Here is a 22,300-nt window from a genome sequence, read left to right on the forward strand (position 1 = left end):
CCTCTATTTTTTAGGGAGGAACCAAAAAACAGTAACAAACCCAACTAAAACTGCGAGGCCGTTACAGCTTGCCTTCACTGCACTTTTTTTTTGCTTTGTTTTAGCCCAGATGTCACGGCTGTGTTTGGACGGCTAATAGAGGTCTATTAAACGCAAAATTACATGCTGGGTAAGATGTACATTTGGACACCGGTCTGAAACAAGTTGCCTTCAGAGGTGTATCTTCATACAAAGCTAATAAGTGATGTAGAAATGCATTCGAATCGCTGTGTGTTTGGGACATGCTCATCTATGAGGAGGAGGATGAGGATGCACGCAGTGAACACTTCTGTGATGTTCTGTGGGAACAGAACTTTTAAAGTGATTTGAGACAGACCGGAGAGCGTCTCCATGGATATTAACAAGCCTTTTTTTAAAAACGTTCACACGTCTGTGAGAGTGAGAAAAGGCTAGAGATTGGCACAGTGTGTGATTACGTTGATAAAAATAAGTGTGTGTGTGCGTGTGCCCGCGTGTTTGGGATAGTGTGTGTGTGTGTTAGTCTAAAGACTGGCTGTGACAGGCCAGGTTTGGCTAACATACAGGAGGCAGATGGCCTATTTAAAATGGGAAGAACTTCACCGGCGGGCCAAGTAAACTGATGTTCACCCTCCATAAGCTCTCGAAACCATCACACTATCAGATCATTTCACATGTCTCACTCCAGTGTGGAGGGATAGACGGAGATTAACTTTAGATGTGCTAATGCACTGATATTGAAATTTCAGGTTGATATGGTAACTGGTTTTTTATGTCTTACAACTGACATATAAACCGTGTGAAGCCAGCATTCACACTAAAAATGTATGAATTTAAACAATGTAATCATTTAATCAGGCAGAAACAATGAGCTGTTTTAAAGCTACACTGTGATTTTTACCCCCATCTAGTGGTGAAAAGGTATATGACCATCCAGTGAATATTAGTTTCTGTTCCTCTCAATTCTGATTTCGTTTTAAGTTAACTCTTACGGTGGCCAATGTAGTCCAAGATTAACATGGCTTCCAGTTCGACCTCGTCCATGAGTGTTAACTCAAACGTAAACGCGAAAGGCGAAGCTTGAATTAACGGGTATGTCCCTCTTTGGTTAACGTACTTTCAAGATGGAGGGGCAACATGGCGACCAACACCCGTATGTATTTTCAATGGCATATTATACACTCACGAGAATACTTTATTACTTGAATGAAGTAAATATACATTAATGAGCACATATGTTTTTGAAAGAACTAAGTGTTTTTAGCTAAGAATAAACTAAAAGAGTTACACAGTGTAGCTTTAAGTAATGAAAACATGTTTGTTAACTAAGGATTATGACAGAAAATTGTAGCATTGGTGCATGTTGAAATATATTGATACTAAAGCACCAGTGTTTAACTTTAAATGCTAGTAAAACTAGATAATAAAGCATTGAATGTAAAATATAGGCTATAAAGCATACTATATAATTTTGATAGACTTTTGATAAATTAACATGATGAAAACTTTTCTGAAAAAAACTGTCACACACAATATTACAAGCTTTCTGCCGACTGATTGATAGTTTAGACTTTTTTTTTTTAGAAAGTAAAAGCATTTTAGCACAATTGTACAAATGTCCCCCTTCAGGTTGTGATTCATGTGTCTTTTTGCTGTAAAATCTTAACTGATTTGTATTAATTAAACATAAGAATAACTTATATATTGCTATAGTAATATTTCAAGTTGAACTCTGACTGAATCGACTTGTTTACTTGATAATTTCTTAGAAAAATCCCGAACTGAACATTTGTTCATCTCTTATTTATAGAAAATGTTGTTTTTTTTTAGATTTTTCCAAGAAATAAGCTTTGATGTTATGTGCTTTTTTTTTTTTTTTACCAAACCAGATTACTTACAGCGTACATTTTGTTATTTAAAAACAGATTTGTGATAACTTAGCAAATTTTAGACCATAAACAAGCATTTTTCTACCAGCTCTTGTTTGTTAAACTACTAATTTGCAGTTAAATATTCAGTTTGGTTCATGAAAAGAAGATTTTCGAAAGGTTTTACCAAAAACATCATGGATGCGAGAGACAAATCTGTCCTCCACGAGAAGCTTGTAAAATAAGACACACATTGAGAAACAGTGATGGTAAGCTTTTAATGTGTACACTATTATCTAAAATGTAAATAATTGATAAATAATTATTTTATTTTTTTATTTTTTATTTTTTTCATTTCTTTATTGTCATTGTTATAAATAACAACGAAATAACATCAAAGAGTCCTACAGTATAAGTGCAGTAAAAAGTATACAAAACTGCAGTCCATTTGTTGCATAATGCAATTATAAATAAAAACATAATTACTGCAACATTTCATGCAAAAATAAGAATTGTCAGTTTTGATTTCATGGTGGCTTTGTGACTTTGAATTGTTTCTCCTAGAAAACAATGGAGAGCAAATTAGGACCTTTGCTTAAGTCTCCTGAAAGTTTGAGTTAGACGAGTTTGCAAGAGTGTGATTATAAACACAATGATGTAAAAGCGAGTAATGAGTATGAGTTTACCTGTTCAGTGTGATGATGTTAGACAACCCCTGTATGCCTTTTAAACTGCCTTTTTTCAAGACACATAAAAGCTTTAGTTTAAATTATAAATTGCTGATGTATTTTATGTTGTAAAATCGCCTAAAACGTGAAAATATCTTGAGTTTTTGTTCACCACAGACTTTATTTCAGGATTTAACATAAAAAAAAAAACATTTAAAAAAACCCAGAACAAAGGATCTGGGTATATATATATATATATATATATATATATATATATATATATATATATATATATTTCTGCAGCACTCTATAGCACTTTTAATTTATTTTAAATCCATAATTTATATATATATATATATATATATATATATATATATATATATATATATATACACACACATTTTTTTTTTTTAAATTTTTTACTTTATGTGAGGAATGTGAGGTGATCAATACAATTTTCCTCTAATTAGTCCAATCTAAGCCAGTCAGCATACTATACTATATAACTATATCCTCTCTTCTAGAAATCACTCTTTGGTCGTCTTCTAAGGGAGCATGATAACTTAGATGGCACCTGATTTGGAGTACTCTACATAGACAGCATCTTCTCTCACTTTGTCCACCATCTTGGATGGATTTTTTTGAGCTCATTGCAGTGCATTCTGGGATTGTTTTTCTCTTTATACATGGAATACTGCCTTAAAATGTACACATTGCACACTGCACACACAAAAATATTTCGGAAAGGTCTCTGTGTCTTGAACATGCCTTGGCAACGCACTACGCTTTGGAAGTTTTTTTTAATTCATATTCTTGTTTCTCTCTCTGCCCTCCATGTACGTTCTCTCTCCCCTTTCCTTTCTCGCTCATTATAGCGTGTTTAGATGAATAATGCATGCACAAGAGATGTAAGTTGGTGAATGTCAGCAGCTGTGCTGATCTGTGCCATGTCCAGCGTCGTTCACACACGAGACAGCTTCCCTTTGAGCCGAGCGAGGTTTTAGTAAGCTAGCCTGCACATAAACATGGCTGTTAGTTTGCTAAAATGAGAACTATGGGTACATACTAAAGCAAAGGTAGCATAGCATTGTATATTTAGCTACCACCTCCAAGTGTGTGTGTGTGTGTGTGTGTGTGGCCATGTACAGATTCAAGCTTACTACTTACACAGCACTGCACAGAATACACTGTACACTTCTATGTGAGACAACGCATTATGCATTATACAATTTTCAAATAATAGTTGTCACTTAGGGTATAGTGAAAAATAATATGCTATAATGTATTTGAAATACATTTATTTTATACATTTTCATATTTATGTACTTATATAAATACTTTAATTGCTTATTTTTGAACAATAATGCACTTTAGTTACCCAGAAATAATGCTGAAGTTCAACTAAAGATATTGTGCTAAAGTGGAAGTATATTTTAGGTAGGCCTACACTTTAAATATATTGCATACTCTGTTTTTGAACTACTCACTTGTCTGCCTCTCTCTACCGTGACATTTATGCGATTTTATCCCTGAATGAAAATTCAACTATATGTCTATTAAATTTTGACATTAGCCTATAATCATAGCGAACATTCAAATCTGTGTTTGCGCTGCCGCTGACCCAGAGAGAGCAGTTGTGTACAGGTATGAAACGGCTTTTCAATCACACAGTATAATTATTTCTGTGTTACAATAATTACATGATCACTACTGGGATAAAAGTTTAAAGATATAAAAACTGATGTCACCTTTTGAAAGTAACCTGACTCTTCAAATAAAGATTGTATTGATTACATCATTACGCCAGTAGGTGGCGACATGTGACTTAAATGACATTCATTCGAGATTTATTGAAAATGTATTCATAATGAAGCAAGTGAAGTCTTTATGAGATTTAATTATTCATAAAAAAGCAATAAAAAAACAAAAATGAATTAAAGTTATCTAAATATTTGTATATTGCAGCAGAGATGTAAACTCGCAATTGTGAGAAAAAAAGTCAGAATTGTGAGATAAAAAGTCTCAATTCTGTCTTTTTTTCTCGCAATTGTGACTTTATTTCTCAGAATTGTGACTTTATTTCTCACTATTGCGACTTTATTTTTCATAATTGCGACTTAATATCTCGCAATTGCGACTTTATTTCTCAGAATTGCGACTATTTTTCGCAATTGCGACTTTATATCTCAGAATTGCGATTTAATATCTAGCAATTGGGACTTTATTTCTCAGAATTACGACTTATTTCTCACAATTGCGACTTAATATCTCACAATCGGCGACTTTATTTCTTAGAATTGTGACTTTATATCTTGCAATTGCGACTTTATTTCACAGAATTGCGACTATTTCTCGCAATTGCAACTCTATTTCTCAGAATTGCGACTTAATATCTCGCAGTTGCGATTTTATTTCTCAGAATAGTGACTATATTTCGCAATTGCGACTTTATTTCTCAGAATTGCGACTTAATATCTCACAATTGCGACTTTATTTCTCAGAATTGCAACTTTATATCTCACAATTGTGACTTTATTTCTCACAATTCTGACTTCATATCTTGCAATTGTGAGATAGTTAGTCACAATTATTATTATTTATATTTTTTTAATTCAGTGGCATAAACAAGCTTCCATAGTATGGTGGGAGAGTCAAGAACATGATTCCTGCTTTATCCAGAACTGTAGCTCTGACATCGAGTGCCTCTGTCTGGTTTTAGGTCGGACAGTCTGGTTTTGAAATACTGGCACAGCCTTGAGCTAGATGCTCATTTGACCTCCTTTTTAGATCAAAGATTAAATCACAGTTTTTAAAAATTGCTTATACACAATCTCTCAACTCCGCATACAAAACATGCACACACACCATGCAAAACGTCACATCTCTTGCAAAAGCAAACACTTTAATCAAAACTATTTTAACTCGTCTAAAAACTATACACACAAACATTAAATGTTTTTTCAAATTGCTTACACACCAAAAGTGGAAATTGAGGCTCCCTCAGTGATACCATTCACTCATGTACCTAATCTTCAGACCAAGTCTGCAAACGTGCAAGCACATTATTATATGCTTTGAAATTGAAGAACAAACTTCATGGTTCACCTTATGGTTAGGCCTTATGGTCTATCTAGCCTATTTGCGACTGCAGAACAACTTAGTTAAAATCAAGCATCTAGAATCCCACCAGATGTGCCTCATGCTCCATCTACACTGGGATCAAGTGTGTACTTAACCCTGGACGCAGATTTGTGGAAACAAAAGACTTCACTTAATCTACTTGAGAAAATCATTTCAGAATAAAATCAAATGTAACGATTTATTATGTCAGGTAATTTCATAATCTGTTCAAAGATAATCAATACAATTAGCATTAATGCTCAGAGATAAAGAGTAAAAATGTAGGCTACCTGACTGACTCGGGTCGATCTCATTACAAATCGCCCTGAGCCTCTCGTTGCATTTCTTTAATTGCATTTCGTCACCTCTAGTTTCGAGAAAACTGTTGTTTTCTCAGAGAGTTGGCCTTTCTTCCAGTTCTTCCAGTCTTACATCCTCATCGTCTTCTTCCTCGTCTCCTCTCAGATTGTTTTCATCCATTGTCGGCATCAACATTCAGTGCACCTGTGCCACTTCTGCCCTCTGAACTGGCTGATATATTGTAAACAAGTGTGAACAATTTTGAGCCGTTGTGTGGAAACGATGACAACTGTGTTGCATGTGACTGTGGGTGGGAGATGGGTGTGAAATACAGGAGACTCCCGGGATGTTGACAGGTGTGGTATTGCTAGTGACAACTCAAATTTTGGTCCATCCGTGACATCCCTAGTCTACTATATAGTAGGGAAGTATGCGATTTTGGATGAAGCCAGTCACTTGCTTCATTGCTAAATGAATCAGCCGTTTTGAATGAATCAATTGAATGAATGAATCAATGACTCTGAATTGATTAAGACACTGAATTAAGAAACAGTTTTAGCTTCATATTTTAAAGTCTAATACATTTTTTTTTTTTACAACATTTTAATATTTTTATAGGCAGGATATTTCATATTAAAAGATTATTTATGGAATTGTAACTGCAGTGTAAATGCTGTCATGGCAACTCTGAGCTGATTTAAAAAAGTCTATGTAAAGAGTAAATACATCAAAAAATGCACTTCTGATGCAGCTTCTGTGCCACGATGAATGTTGTTTATTCTGTTTGATTGGTAACAGCCCTAATGTCTTATTATCCTAAATGCATTTATTGAATAAATGTAAGAATTAACATCAAAGGGGACATTTAGAAAATATTAGAAAATAAATATTTTTTTAAACAAATTAAAAAGAATATATATTTTTCAGTATTTTTTAAAACATAATAAATAATATTTAAAAAATAACGTTTATATAATTTTTAATTATAAATAACATAAATATTTTATTTAATATAATATAATATAATAAATAATATAAATATTTTTAATAAAATTATTTATTCATACTTATAATATTATTATAAATATAAAGAATATTTATAATAGTATTATAAATATTATTTATATTTAGTATTTAGTATTTACTATTTATAAATATAAATAAATAATTATAAATAATAGAATATTTATATTATATAAATAATATTTAAATAATATAAATCATATTTTAAAAAATAATGCATTTTTAAAAAAGAATTATTATTATTCTATAAATAATAAAAAAAAAAATAAATGTCCATGGAAATCAATGTAATCAATCTAAACCCCTTAATTGAAAAGTTAATTTATGTCACTGCTTGTGGGTTTGGGAATATTTTTCCATTTTTATTTCGAACAAGTACTCAGTCGTTTTCTATTTTTAATTCGAATTTACGTAAAAAATGTCTGCATAAAAACGTTTTGATGAAATAATGAGCCAAAATGAGCTATTACTGTAAAATTGTGGCTGTAAGTGTTTGTGGTTCAGTTATCACTAGTCATGTCGAGCGCTTTGCATTATGGCATAATGTTGTATTTAGTTTAGTTATACTTTATTAGTGCCATTGCTTGGATATTTGTCTTGGATAAGGTGCAATGTCCGTACACACAAAACAACATTCATTAAAAGCGACATATTGTACAGTATATTGCACATTTTGGCAAATGTTTAGCTCGTCTGGATATTCTGCGTGCTGTGCACTATACACACACTTGCCAAAGAAACAGAGTAGTATGTTAGTATGCTATCCAAACAAAGCCAGCATGGGTACTGGGGCGTGACATCTAACTGCTAAAGTCACCGCTGCAAATCTTAGCCTTTTCATCACACACACAACACACACACACCATCGCACAAAATCGAATTGCCTGGGTTAATTATTCATCCATGCCTCCACAGCTCTCAGCTCAGTTTAAGATGACAAGTGTGTCATGAAATAGTGTGTCAGAGCTGTTTTTTCCACATGTGTGTATGTGTCAGAACTTGTTTAAGTAGGATAGGGTGTGGGTGAACGTGTGTTGGCGTGTGTGTGTGTGTGAGCGCGTATATTTTACGCAACGTGGCCAAGTCTGTAGGCAGCGTGTTGATTCACAATGGGCTCACGCTGCATTTGTGTGAGTGTATTTGTAAAAGAATCGAATATTAGCTCATGTTTCGGGACACTTGATGTGGTTGTGAATCATATTGTGTGTGAGTGTTAGTTTGCATGTGTGATGGTAAAGCTTTCTTTTGTGCAAGATGTTTTCAGATGTGAGAAACAGGCTGTTAGCATGTTGTGCATGTGTTTAGTGTGTGTGTATGTGTGTGAATGCAACACTCTTATAGTGTCTCTGATGTCAGCAGATAAAGTAGAGAGGTCATATTTGATCTCCTCTCAAGGACACCGGTCTCTCTCTCGTCTTCTCTCTAACTCTATCTGGCAAAATCAGAGATTTATGCTGCCAGTCGTGGCCCTGTGTGTGTCCAGGTTGAGCCATCCCTAATCTCCCACAAATGTATTTTTTATCATTTGATGTCCACACACACACTCCTTACAATAACCCGACCCCTAAACCTACCCATCACACAAAACTTTCTGCATTTTTACATTTTTAAAAAACCTTTAATTACTTTATTTTTTATACCAAATGTACAAATGAAGACATCCGTAAAGGAAGGATTTTTGAGATTTTGTCAGGTTTTGGTCACTTCTGGGTACAAATTTGTCTCCAAAATATAGTTTAGGTAGGTACCCCCCCCCCCCACACACACACACACACACACACTCCATAACGATGTAATTTTTTTATACTGAGCTATTTCCTATCCCCTAATCTCACCGCATACATAACAGAAAACAAGACATTTTATTACATTTTTGAAAAAAACAAAAAAATAATTTTGCACCCACACACTTTGAATAGACGCCACAGGAGTATCATTGCTGTGTTCAAAGCTCTAATTCTGCACTCAAAATCTCCTGGGACGTTTCTACTTTCAAGTTTGGAAGTTGTAATTACACCAGGATGTGAGTTCAATTGATTTTGATCAGAAATAGCGGACTTATTCGTCAATTTCATATTTCTTTCATTTAGCTTACTGGCAAACAAGCTCCTTTTAGCGCTGCAACTAAATGAAACAAAGGGTGCACATTAGATGTGTAATTATTGCTTTATCCACCCCAGATAACGATAGGAAATGTAGTTTTGGGTACAGGAAAGATTCCCAGGAAAGATTCTATATGGAACCTTAAAAGGTTCTATCAGTGCTACGTATTTGGAACCCCTAAAAGGTTCTAAACAGAAGCCTTTTAAGGGTTCAATTATAAGAATCCTTTAGTGTTCTTTGTAACCAGGAAAAAGGTTCTATATGAAACCTTTTGGGTTCATTCATTATCATTTATTTTTTCCTTTCCGGATTAAATATTTCATATTTTTGACAAACAGCAAGACCCTAAAATATATTTATGAATGCATGTGAATGATCACAAAATTCAAGATATGGGGGTTAGAAAAATGTCTATATTTATATAATTTTATGTAGTTAATCAATATCACACGAAGAGTGCCATTTCAGTGTTCATCAGCATGATTAAAATGTGATATTAAAGGTGCAATGTGTAACAAAGTTGAGTATCTATTAACAGAAATGCAATATGACATCCATAACTATGTTTTCAGTGGTGTATAAAGAACTTACTTAATTAGCCGTAATGTTTTTATTACCTTAGAATGAGACATTAATAGCTCCATAACCGAGGGAATCCCCTTCTATGAAGGTCGCCATGTTGTGACGTCATATTCCTACCGTAGCCGAACGCGAACACACAGCGCTACAGAACGCGTTTCATCACTACCTTGAAAGAGAAGTAGCGGAAAGCTGGAAGCTAGCCTTACACTCCGTGAGTAGTGACTTTTCCCTTGTGAGTGGTGTAAAATATGTAGTTGGGATTGTTTCATGTACCTTAGTTCTCCCTCGCTGTGTTATGGGTTTGTTATGTTGGGGATAGATGTGCTGTTACGTTCGTGAGACAGCTGATGATTAGTATTCATGTCATTGACCGTAAAACAGTACGTTACAGGAATTACTAACCCGTCGATAGAGACTTTTACTAAAGTCTTTTATCACTAAAGTCGATCGCGAAGAATTTTAAAAATCAGAGAAAAAAGCCTATTGTGTGTAGTAAATAGTATCTATGGGATGCGGAGATGACATGATTGTAACAGCGCGCGCAGTTCCGACCTTTGGACTCATGCGGACGCGTCCCAGCTCAGCCACAGTAACAGCTCATATTAGCCAGCTAAACTATTACTACCCTGTTAGAAAAAATATATAGCTGCTCCCTCGCTGTATTATGGGTTTGCTACAGTATGTGGGGAGAAATGTGCTGCTGGTTACGTTTGTGAGACAATCAGCTGATTATTATTTTATTAAATTATATATTAAAACCCTTGATCCTCACCTGACTATGGCTTTTTAAACAGACAGTATTCATGATGTGGTTTATAATGGACTGTGGTACAGAAACAGTGACAATGTTACACACTCTTGGCTTCCTATGGCTATTCTCTGCTGTCTCAGCCGACGAGATGTTTGTCCCGTTTTAGCAACCGTAGCTTCTTCCAAAGGGAGGGGGAGCAGTGGGCTGAGCCCTTAGTGCAAACCTGGTGCAAACTCGCAACCGAACCACTAGATGTCGCTAAAAGTCACACATTGCTCCTTTAAGTTACTACAACAGTTTAATAAACAATAATTTAATTACAACTAGAAAATGTTGCAGAATAATGTAATATATGAATGAATAACAGCCTATAAATGTGCCAAAAGGGTTCTTTCTTGTCATTGTAGAACCTTTTTTAGCATAAAAGGTTCTTTGGAGTTGAGTGAAATCTGTAGTATATTAGAAAACTTTATTACTATTCCTCATCAAAAATTCTCTTAACAGTACATCCAACATTCATCTTTACCAAGTTTTGCTGGTGAATCCACAATCCAGCAGCTATTCATGCTAAACTATCTAAACTGACCTTTTTAGATGAGTGACACACTACTGTACCAACTCAGCTCAGAAAGAAATGCTGACTTCAAGTCTTCCTGGGAAGTACTTTCATGTTTGGAATTTGTAATTACTGTATTATATAAGTTATTTGGATTGGGGGAAATGGATTCTACAGGCAGATGAAGAGTAAAGGATGTGCTTTAGGAGTGTAAGTGTAATGATGCTTATATATATATATATATATATATATATATATATATATATATATATATATATAATGATTAATCGTGATTAATCATTTGACAGCCCTATGTATATACATAGGGCTGTCAAATGATTAATCACGATTAATCGCATCCAAAATAAAAGTTTGTGTATACATAATATATGTGGGTGCACTGTGTATAATTATTTTAGATATATAAATACACACACATGCATGTATATTTAAGATAAAATATTTATATATAATATAAATTATACATAAATCTATATACAGTATATACATGAAAATATTTCTTAAATATATACAAGCATGTGTGTGTATTTATATATATATAAAATAATTATACACAGTGCACCCACATATATTATGTAAACACAAACTTTTATTTTGGATATTTATTTAGTATTTTATCATTATCATGCTGCTCCAGGGAATGACAGGAGGTAAACTGGCTAATGAGTAAAGTATTCTGGAAAGCTTTAAAGTCGTTGTGAGCTCAAGTGATTATGATCAGAAAACTGAAAACATTGGATACGTTCCGAAATTTCACATTTCTTTTCCTCTTTTCCACATACTAGCTAATTAGAAAAAACAGGAACAAAGTGAAGAGCTGTGCATTCAAACTGCTCCTTTATGTTGGTCTGTTTTATCATAGCTTGCATTGTTGTGCTGCCACAGAGACCAATGGGAAATGTTGTTTTGTTGTGGAACCTTTTAATTATGGGCTCATTTTGTTTAACTTCAAAAACGTGTCTACACAATGCACTGCTGTTTTCAGCTGAATTTAACACGAGTGGCTGTAAATTACCAACAACTTATGTTCCAGTTCACAAATTATGATTACCAGGGCAGTTTACTGAATAATAAATTAGACAATTAAAAAAATATGATTTTTGTGCAGTTCCTTGCACAATACGATGTTATGACCTCAAATGCTTTTACCATAATGCATACTTTGTAAACGAATACATTTTGGTGTTGATAACATATCATTGCTTAACCAGATCCATAAGTGTGGTAAATCCATAAAGTTTTGGTATGTTTTATCTTACCTCAAGGGCATCCAAGATGTAGGTGTCTTTGTTTCCACAGTAGTTTCAGTTTTGATATTTTTAGGTCAAACCGTTCTTGTCTAGTCATATAATGGAGGTCTATGGTCACCACCTCAAAGAGCATGCACAGAGAAGTCCAAATTAAACATGATTTAATGACTCATAAATGTAAGTACACATTGATGACCTAAGATTTGTGTGAGAAAACGAACAGTATTTATATCGTTTTTACCTCTTGTAATCACAGCCACGTTCAAGTGATCAGAGGGTACGGGTGCTTCGGTCTGCGCAAGCGCCGGAAGTGATCTCTTGCGCGGTTGCGGGAAAAAAAAAATCAACGTTGTCTGTTGATATATCGAAATCGTCTTCCATTGCAATTTCCTGTATATCTAAATAAGTTTAGATCTTCACAGTGAAGGGTAACACTTCTGAAATCTCTGTGTAAACAATCCGGGGCTTTCCGGCGCTTGTGCAGACCGAAGCTCCCGCGCCCTCAGATCATTTGGACGTGGCTGTGGTTACAAGAGGTAAAACAATATAAATACTGTTCGTTTTCTCACACAAACCGCTCGTTTTGTGTCTTAGGCCATTTACGAGTCATTAAATCATGTTTAATTTTGGACTTCTCTGTGCATGCTCTTTGAGGTGGTGACCATAGACCTCCATTATATGACCGACAGACAAGAACGGTTTGACCTAAAAATATCAAAATTGAAAATACTGTGGAAACAAAGACACCTACATCTTGGATGCCCTTGAGGTAAGATAAAACATACCAAAAATTAATTGCAAAGTGAACTAACGTCATCCCTTTAATTATGATTGATACCAATTAGCTCCCATCATGATTTTATTAATGCACATGCTCCCAGCTCGGGAAGTGAGGGCTTGAAGGAAAATCCCCAGTTTCCCACCGCTAATTAAAACACTGTTCATGTGTGCTCATTAATAATATGGTTAAATAAAAGCTTAGCTAAGCTAAACTACGGGTCACATCCAGTGACCTGTACTTGCACAGATATATGTTGTGTGAACAAATTCCTACACTTCAGTGCATTGGGCAGTGATGCATAAGGCAGATGTGCATAAAGTATTCATTCACGTGGTTACCTGACAAACACATGCTAACACACTTAGCTTCATTTCCTTGGCAGTTTTCAGTAAAGATGTACTTGTGATGATGAGCTAGCGATCCCACTCATCTAACTGCCCATCTCTCTTTCATTTGTTTCTCTCAGTTCTCATCTGCCCATCCTTTCTTTCTTCTCAGCGAGTCTCCTACACGCACACATCAACCTTCAGCACACACATCCACTGCAGAGGTGCATCCTCCATATTCAAACACCACACACGCGCACTTTAGACGCATGATCAGTCTTTCTCACGTCCTCTGCTGCAAAATTGATCACACGTAAAAAGCTCATTAAAGGAGTCGCTCACCCAGATTTTGTCATCATTTGCGCACCCTCGTGTGGTTGCAAATCCAAATTAAAAACGGAAAAATGTAGAGGAATGTGTTAGCCCTGTTATTTCCTCTAAAATGAGAAGTGATGAGCGTGGAAATACAACGTGTGTGGAAATGCTGTCCAACAGAAAAATTGTGAAAAATAACATCTATCTATCTATCTATCTATCTATCTATCTATCTATCTATCTATCTATCTATCTATCTATCTATCTATCTATCTATCTATCTATCTATCTATCTATCTATCTATCTATCTATCTATCTATCTATCTATCTATCTATCTATCTATCTATCTATCTATCTATCTATCTATCTATCTATCTATCTATCTATCTATCTGTGAATGTAGTGTAAACTGAATTGGTTGGCTCAGGGCAAAGTCTATGCGCAAAATGAAGTGGGAGAAAGGTCATGATTTGGCAGGACACGTTCTCATCTCAACAGGCTTCTGTGTAAGTTCTGTCTGGGCAAGGTGAGACAGGACAGGACTCACTTTTTAACATCGCAAGCTGCCACTGTCACACCAGGTGGCCCGTCTGGACTTTCCAAAGAGGAAGACTAAAACTGTATTACGGAGAGCGAAAAGCTAAGGTAGATTTGCCCGGTCGTCTTCTCACATGGCAGTTATTAGTGGTGTTTTATTCTCAAAAATTACTACAGTAACAGCATCAACGACACTCTGACTGTTTTTGATACAACTGACTGTAAAACATGAGAAAAAAAACAGACTTAGTGTTGATTTAGAATCAGATCAATAGCAATAATATATCAACCTATCAATCATCTCCAAATTATTGCAGTTATTTCACCTGAGATATATATATATATATAAACAACATATAGAAAACTTACCAGTACCAATAATTATCAATAGTCCGGCTACTCTCTGGTTTTTCCAAAAAGACCATAAGATACAGTAGGTGAAGCTCACAGACACTGGGAAAATCACACTTTACTCCACAATGGCTTACAGTCACATTTGGAATGGATTTTAAAGTGCAGTTGCTTGTTTATAAATCAATAAATGACATAAGACCTAAATATATTGTCGACATGTCTACTGATTATAACCCTATAAACTTAGATTTTTAGGATCAAGTCAGCTAAAAATGCCCTGTGTTCACTCCAAACACGAGACACTATGTATCTGTGCATTATTCGATTAAGCATATAATGCAATTTGCCTTACATACAGCACTGCAATATTTATTTCGATTTAAGGGATATAGGTCATCTAAAACTGAATATTCTGGCATCACTCACTCGTTTCATTCAAAATCTAAACCTGTGTTAATTTCTTTCTTTTGTGGAACACAAAAAATGGTATTTTGAAGAATGTTGGCAACTAAATCGCTTTGCTTTTCATTGACTTCTATTGAATGGACAAAAAAGTCAATAGGAGCCAAAACAGTTTGATTATCAACATTCTTCAAAATACCTTCTTTTGTGTTCAGCAGAAGTAAAGAAATGCGTAAAGGGTGAGTAAATGATGATGACATAATACAGTATTCATTTTGGGTAGACTATCTGTCTCGGTGTCTGTTGGGTTTCCATTGGGTGTCCACTAGATGTCCCTTCCTTCCTGTCGCCATTCGTCCTGGAACCACATTTCCCATAATCCTTGTTTGTTCCCATCACTTGTGATTGCACCCAGCTGTTCCCATTTATGTTGTTAGTGTCTGTGCATAAATACCCTGTCTGTGTTAGTTCATGTCACGGAGTCATTATTGGATGTCACTTGTCTACTCTAAGGTCTGGTTTCTTGTTTGTGGTCTTGCTTGTTTTGTTTATTTGTTCTCTGAATGATTAAATGGTTTTCGACACTGGCATGGATGACTACGATTCTGATTATTTGGACTTTGACTCTTGCATGGATGACGATTATTTGGATTGACTTGATTACCATGTTGCTGCGTTTGGATCCACCCATTTCTCCACTAGCGATCGTGACACTATTCCTTTGATGTCCTTTTTATTTGTATTAATTTGAATTAAATTTTCATTTATTTTCCTTTTTTATTAATTTAAATATTCTTAAATGTTTTTAAAATGGACTTATGTCACTATTTTAATTCTTATGCCATCACTTTGCGTCAATGTATTAAACTGTGATTAAAATTGATACCTAATATCAAATGTGTTGTTAAGGGGAGATGTGTTTTTACCTTTCTAAGCAACAGCACAGAGAATTATAGCGACTGATGACTCACTGATGATAAAATGTTGAAAAATAGCATACACTTAAAATGAAGGAGGGACCTGAGATGCATGTAGGGACCACAATATCATTGAGGCTCTTTTGATCTGGTCCATTAAGCAATCACCTAGCGACCACATCCAACATTTGCATAGCAACAGACTAAAAACCACTCAGAAGATCTTTGCGACTACATAGCAACGCCCTGGCAACCACCCAAAAAAAAAAACCTAGCATCAATTTTGGTGACTTTGCACTACTGGGTTTTTCTGCAAAAATATGTAAAAAAAAAATCTTGCCATAATGTCCTATTTCCAAATATTTGGGCTCCAACCCTAATTTCCTTCTCCAGACTGCGGTGTCCGTACCAGAATAGATTCCAAGCACTTCCCATGCAGCTTGGGATCCGACACAACTGAATAGTGTTATGCTCACTAATTAACAACACACACACACACAAACAGGCGCACACATCTTTGTGGGGACTCTCCATAGGCGTAATGGTTTTTATACTGTACAAACTGTATATTCTATCCCCTTACCCTGCCCCTATCCCTAAACCTACCCATCACAGGTAACGTTCTGCATTTTTACATTTTCAATAAACATTACTTAGTATGATTTATACACTGTTTTCCTCATGGGGACCGCTGGACCCCACAATGTGGGTGATTTTCAGGTTTTACTATACTTGTGGGGACATTTGGTCCACACAATACAATATAAACAGAAACACTCTCACACACACACACATTCACTCACTCACACACACACACTGAGACCATAATTAAGAGATCAGTAGCGTGTGCGGTGTGTTTCTGAGGATGCTGTTGTATTGCTGAGTCACGCACTGCCACTCAGTGGCCCGGGACGGAACTGTAGCATCAGCAAATGTTTCCCACGATCACCACCTGCAATACACATACACACATACACACATTGTGGCTCATAACAGCTCATCATTGACACTCTTTGGTAAGAGATTTCCCACCCAAAGCAGCTTCTGGGAAACCCAGATGATTGAGTTTGATAGCTAAGGGAAGTGACATGCAGCTACTGCACATTATGCACCATCATAAAATCTGCTGCAGTTCCATCAAACTGTGATATGAAGGATCTTGTGTTGTGTTTAAGGGAACAGTGTGTGTGACTGATGATCTGAATACAACATGTGTCTATTTAAATCAATTACACAATTATTGAAGTACTCGAGTGCACACACACACACACACACGCGTAAAAATAATGAGAGAATTAACCTTTGATTTACGTGGTTTGTTTGTTCTGACTTTTTATCTTCATGTTCCTCTTATGGGTGATGTGAGTTGCCTAGCAACCGAGCCCTCTGGTCCTGATTGTTGCCATGACAACATGGCAGGGTATCATGTAGAGAATAGAGAGAGGGGGGAGAAGGAATGAGAAAGATAGAAATGAGCAAAAAAAAAAGAATGTATGAGTCTATTCATATGATCATATTTATGTACGCATGAGCAAGCATGGAGAAAGAACATGATGGAGATGTACAGAGATAAATTGAAAGGGTAGAGAGAGGAGAATTCATTATATTAAATACAATGAGAGGCAGGATATGACCTAATCGTAGATAACCAAAAATGTCTATAAGTGGGCGTACTCATACTCGTAAGTATGACATATTCATAAGTCATGAGTTACAGGAAATAGCACATATTCGTTTTTATAAAAGAGCCATTACAACTGAGAGATGAGAGATCGGGTTGTTTCTCAGCTGTCAGAGACTGAGTTTAAATTGAGGATGAATGGAGACTTTTGAGTCTTTCTCATACTTTTTCTCTTTAGAAAAATACCCCATTCATCTCACAACTGCTCAGATTCAGAAGTCAGAGATCTCATATCTCAACTATTTATTATCAAATTCTTCCCAGATCAAAATATCAGGGCTATGCTATCCAATTTTGTTTTATAGCACTATACTCTATTGTGTGTCAGTACATTCATTGATGAGATCTGTTTTCTTCTAAGAAGTTTTAGGAGAAACATCTAAAACAAGGTTATGCTCATGTACTGTGCACATTTTTGTCCTGTCTCAGTTGGCCTGTGTATTTCCTATCCTATCCTGTATCATCCTATTTTATATTATACTATCCTATCATATTACATCTAATCCCATCCTATCCAACCATGTCCTGTTTAGTATGGTATATATTGTATCCTGACTTGTCCTGTCCCTTATCCTATCCTACACTCTAAAAATGCTGGGTTGTTTGAACCCAAATTTGGGTCAAATATGGACAAACCCAAATGTTGGGTTAAAAATGTAATTAAAAAATTTACTGTTGAAAGTGAAAGTTGAAGTTGGGTTAACATTTTAAATTACATTTTTAACCCAACATTAGGGTTTGTCCATATTTGACCCAAATGTGGGTTGAAACAACTCAGCATTTTTTAGAATGTATACTATCCTATATCCTATCCTATCCGATCTCCTATATCCTATATGCTATATCCTATCCTATCCTGTCCTATATCCTATCCTATCCTATTCTATCCCATCCTATCCTATCCTATATTCTATATCTTATCTCCTATATCCTATCCTAAATCCTATATTCTATATCCTATATTCTATATCCTGTCCTATATCCTATCCTATCCTATTCTATCCCATCCTATCCTATCCTATATTCTATATCTTATCTCCTATATCCTATCCTAAATCCTATATTCTATATCCTATATTCTATATCCTATCCTATATCCTATCCTATCCTATCATATATCCTATATCCTATGCTATATCCTATCCTATCCTATCCTATCCTATCCTATCCTATCCTATCCTATCTTATCCTATCCTATCCTACCTCCTATCTCCTATCCTATATCCTATATTCTTTATCCTATCCTCTATCTCCTATCCTATATCCTATATCACCTATATTCTATATCCTATCCTATATCCCATATCCTATATCCTATCCTATCCTATATTCTATCCCATATGCTAACCTATCCTATCCCATCCAATCCCATCCTACCTGTCCAATACTATGCAATCCTATCCTGTCCTATATCCCATATCCTACCCTATCCGATCTCCTATCTCTTATCCTATATCCTATATTTTATATCCTATCCTATAACCTATCCTATCCTATCCTCTATCCTATCCTATCCTATCTCCTATATCCTATATCCTATCCTATATCCTGTCCTATATCCTATCCTATCCTATCCTATATCCCATATCCTATACTATCCTATCCTATCCTGTCCTATCCTATCCTATCATATCCTATCCTATCTCCTATATCCTATCCTATCCTATATCCCATATCCTATCCTATCCTATCCTATCCTATCCTATCCTATCCTATCCTATCCTATCCTATCCTATCCTATCCTATCCTATCCTATCCTATCCTATCCTACCTGTCCAATACTATGCAATCCTGTCCTGTCCTGTTCTGTCTGTATCCTTTCCTGTTCCATCCCATCCCTTTCTTGGTTGTGTCCTTTATATTTTCTTTTGCTGTATTGGGGTCTGCTGTCTCTTCAGTTTGGCTGAAGGCAGAATCATAAGCCTCAGGGCTATTAGGCCTGGCACAATGTTTGTTTGTTTTTAGTTTGTTTTGATTGTTTACTGTTCCTTCTGTGAGTGTTTAATACTGTTCATGTGCTTGACTTTGTTTACAGAAGTGCTCATTAGTTATCACCCCCATCGACAAGCCACTCAGCATCATTAGACACACACACACACACACACACACACACACACACATGTATGCTGAAAGAAGTCGGTTTTGTTTCCATCAATTGTCCAGAAAGTACATAGCGCAAAAACTACATCCCTTGAAACATGTTAATGAGTTGCTTATTTTAATATGAAAATAGTTTGTCTGTTTGCATGCATTAATGCTCATGTAAATCATTCGCATGTACATTTTTTTGTCTTACAAATATCCTTGTCACTTTTCACTGACCGATTGTAGCAGCGTCTCGCCGTTTTCATGTAATATATCAGTCCTACAAGCTGCCAGTAACATAACATATACATTATTTTAGGCAATACAGGAGGAAACTATATATTCCTGAGATGAATAACTAACTACATCTCTTTCCAGAACTGTATAATTGGACATGTTCAGATGAAAAGGTCAGCCATTGGCCATTGACACAATGTCTTCAACAGAGCTGTAGTGTTCTATGATTTCTACAGATTAAGCCCTTTCCAACAGTTTTAGGGATAGTTTTCGTTCACATGAAAAGCTATTGCAATGTTTGCATTAGGCCTATATGTGCACTCGGTCACACTGTAATTTAGGCTCCAATTCTCATTGTTCACTAACTATTAACTGACTTTAGCCTTAATAAACTCCTAATTACTACTCATTAATAAGTTTAGGTATTATGTAGGATTAAGGGATGTAGAATAAAGTCATGCAGAATAAGAATAATAACATTAATGTGCTTTATCTGTACTAATAAACAGCCCAAATCATAGTAATATGCATGCTATTAAGCAATGTTTATAGTGATAATTGGACTTTAAACTACAGTTACCGTGCACTAATTAGCAATGTTTTACACACTAATAAATAAACAGCACTTTTGAGAAATACAGTAAACCTCATATGAATCACGTAAAAAAAGGTTTTTATTCCACATGGAGTGGATTGGATGTTGTCATATGACCAGCCTGTCGAGTTACCAGTAACAATTACAACATAAACAACAACACTGTTTAAACTTTACAAAGCCTAAATCTAAACGTACATCTAAACAGAACAATCAAACCAGCACTATAGCACAATACACTGTACAGAAAACAACATAACACGTCAACAGCATATTCCAGAGTGAAACAGATCAGCATGTGTGCAATCTAAGACAGAATGAATACTGTATGAGTGGAAAAGTAAAATGTCTATTAATTATAATAATAATGAAGGACTCGAGTCAAAGCATATTAGAAATTTACAAAGATAAGAAAACTACAAGCATTTGATACTTCAGTGAAATCTTTATTTCCTTAACTTGCTTTAATCCACCAGCTCATTTATAGAAAGGGCGAGATTTGATTTAAAATTAATCAAAAATATAAAAAAGTTACTTCATGTATATTATTTTTTTGCTTTTTACAAATTAATTTCACTATAAACAAAAGTTAATAGCTATATAATATATATATATATATATATATATACACACTGTAAAAAAATATTGTTGGTTTAACTTAAAAAACGAAGTAACCTGGCTGCCTTAAAAATTTAAGTTCATTGAAATGGAAAATTATATATATATATATATATATATATATATATATATATATATATATATATAATTCAGTATATATATATACACTGTAAAATATATTGTTGGTTTAACTTAAAAAAACGAAGTAACCTGGCTGCCTTAAAAATTTAAGTTCATTGAAATGGAAAATTATATATATATATATATATATATATATATATATATATATATATATATATATATATATATAATTCAGTATATATATATACACTGTAAAATATATTGTTGGTTTAACTTAAAAAAACGAAGTAACCTGGCTGCCTTAAAAATTTAAGTTCATTGAAATGGAAAAATTTAGTTAATCCAATGAAGGTGATTGATTTAATCATCAGAAACTTAAAATATTATGTTATCTGAACTACATAAATTATTTAAGTTGATTTGACAAAAGAAATAATGTTGTGATTACAAATCATGAAAATATTTTTTTACAGTATATATATATATATATATATATATATATATTATAAAAATATTCTGTTATAGTCAATGTTTCATTTAGTTTACGTACTTAAAATAAAGATAATTTTGAAATACCCTAATGTTTATTGTGAAGTCTTTTTAAAATATGCATCATATTTGTGTTATGTACTAACATAAAAAATGTGTATGTGTTCTGCACAGAAAATACTATTTAAACAAAATGGTTTATTTTAATTCTTTCAATGGGGACTGTTTTTAGTGACAAACTAAACAAAAAAACTAAACCAAACCATCATTTTCTTTATGACCAACATAAAAATGCACTTTAAATAAATGAAAAGATGACCTCACTAGCTAATAAACTGAACATCACAAAAATCCAATGATTTGATTTTATGGGGTCTTTAAAGAATCTATTAACTTGAATAAATGCAACATGACATCATGACTTTTGCGTAAACATACACGCCACTTTCAAATCAAGTGGCGTGTTATCTATATACATTTTGAGCTATCCGCGTGTATGTGTGTATGTCTACGCCGTTAAATGTCAGAGCAAAACAAAGCAAAATTTAGATTTACATCTGGGGAGTGATATTTTTTTTCCTAGGATGGCAAGGGAAGACTCATAAATGGTATTAACTAGG

The 22,300-nt window shown here is 34.6% G+C and overlaps 1 protein-coding gene across 1 annotated transcript in view; it reads left to right on the top strand.

Moving 5' to 3' along the window:
• dlg4a (discs large MAGUK scaffold protein 4a) overlaps positions 1-22,300 on the top strand; it is a 146,417-nt gene that overhangs the window by 15,664 nt on the left and 108,453 nt on the right. The gene's annotated exons all lie outside the window — the stretch shown is intronic.

This window comes from Pimephales promelas, chromosome 4 (assembly GCF_988280905.1).
Source record: "Pimephales promelas chromosome 4, fPimPro1.hap1.1, whole genome shotgun sequence".
In the NCBI taxonomy this organism is placed as follows: Eukaryota; Metazoa; Chordata; class Actinopteri; order Cypriniformes; family Leuciscidae; genus Pimephales; species Pimephales promelas.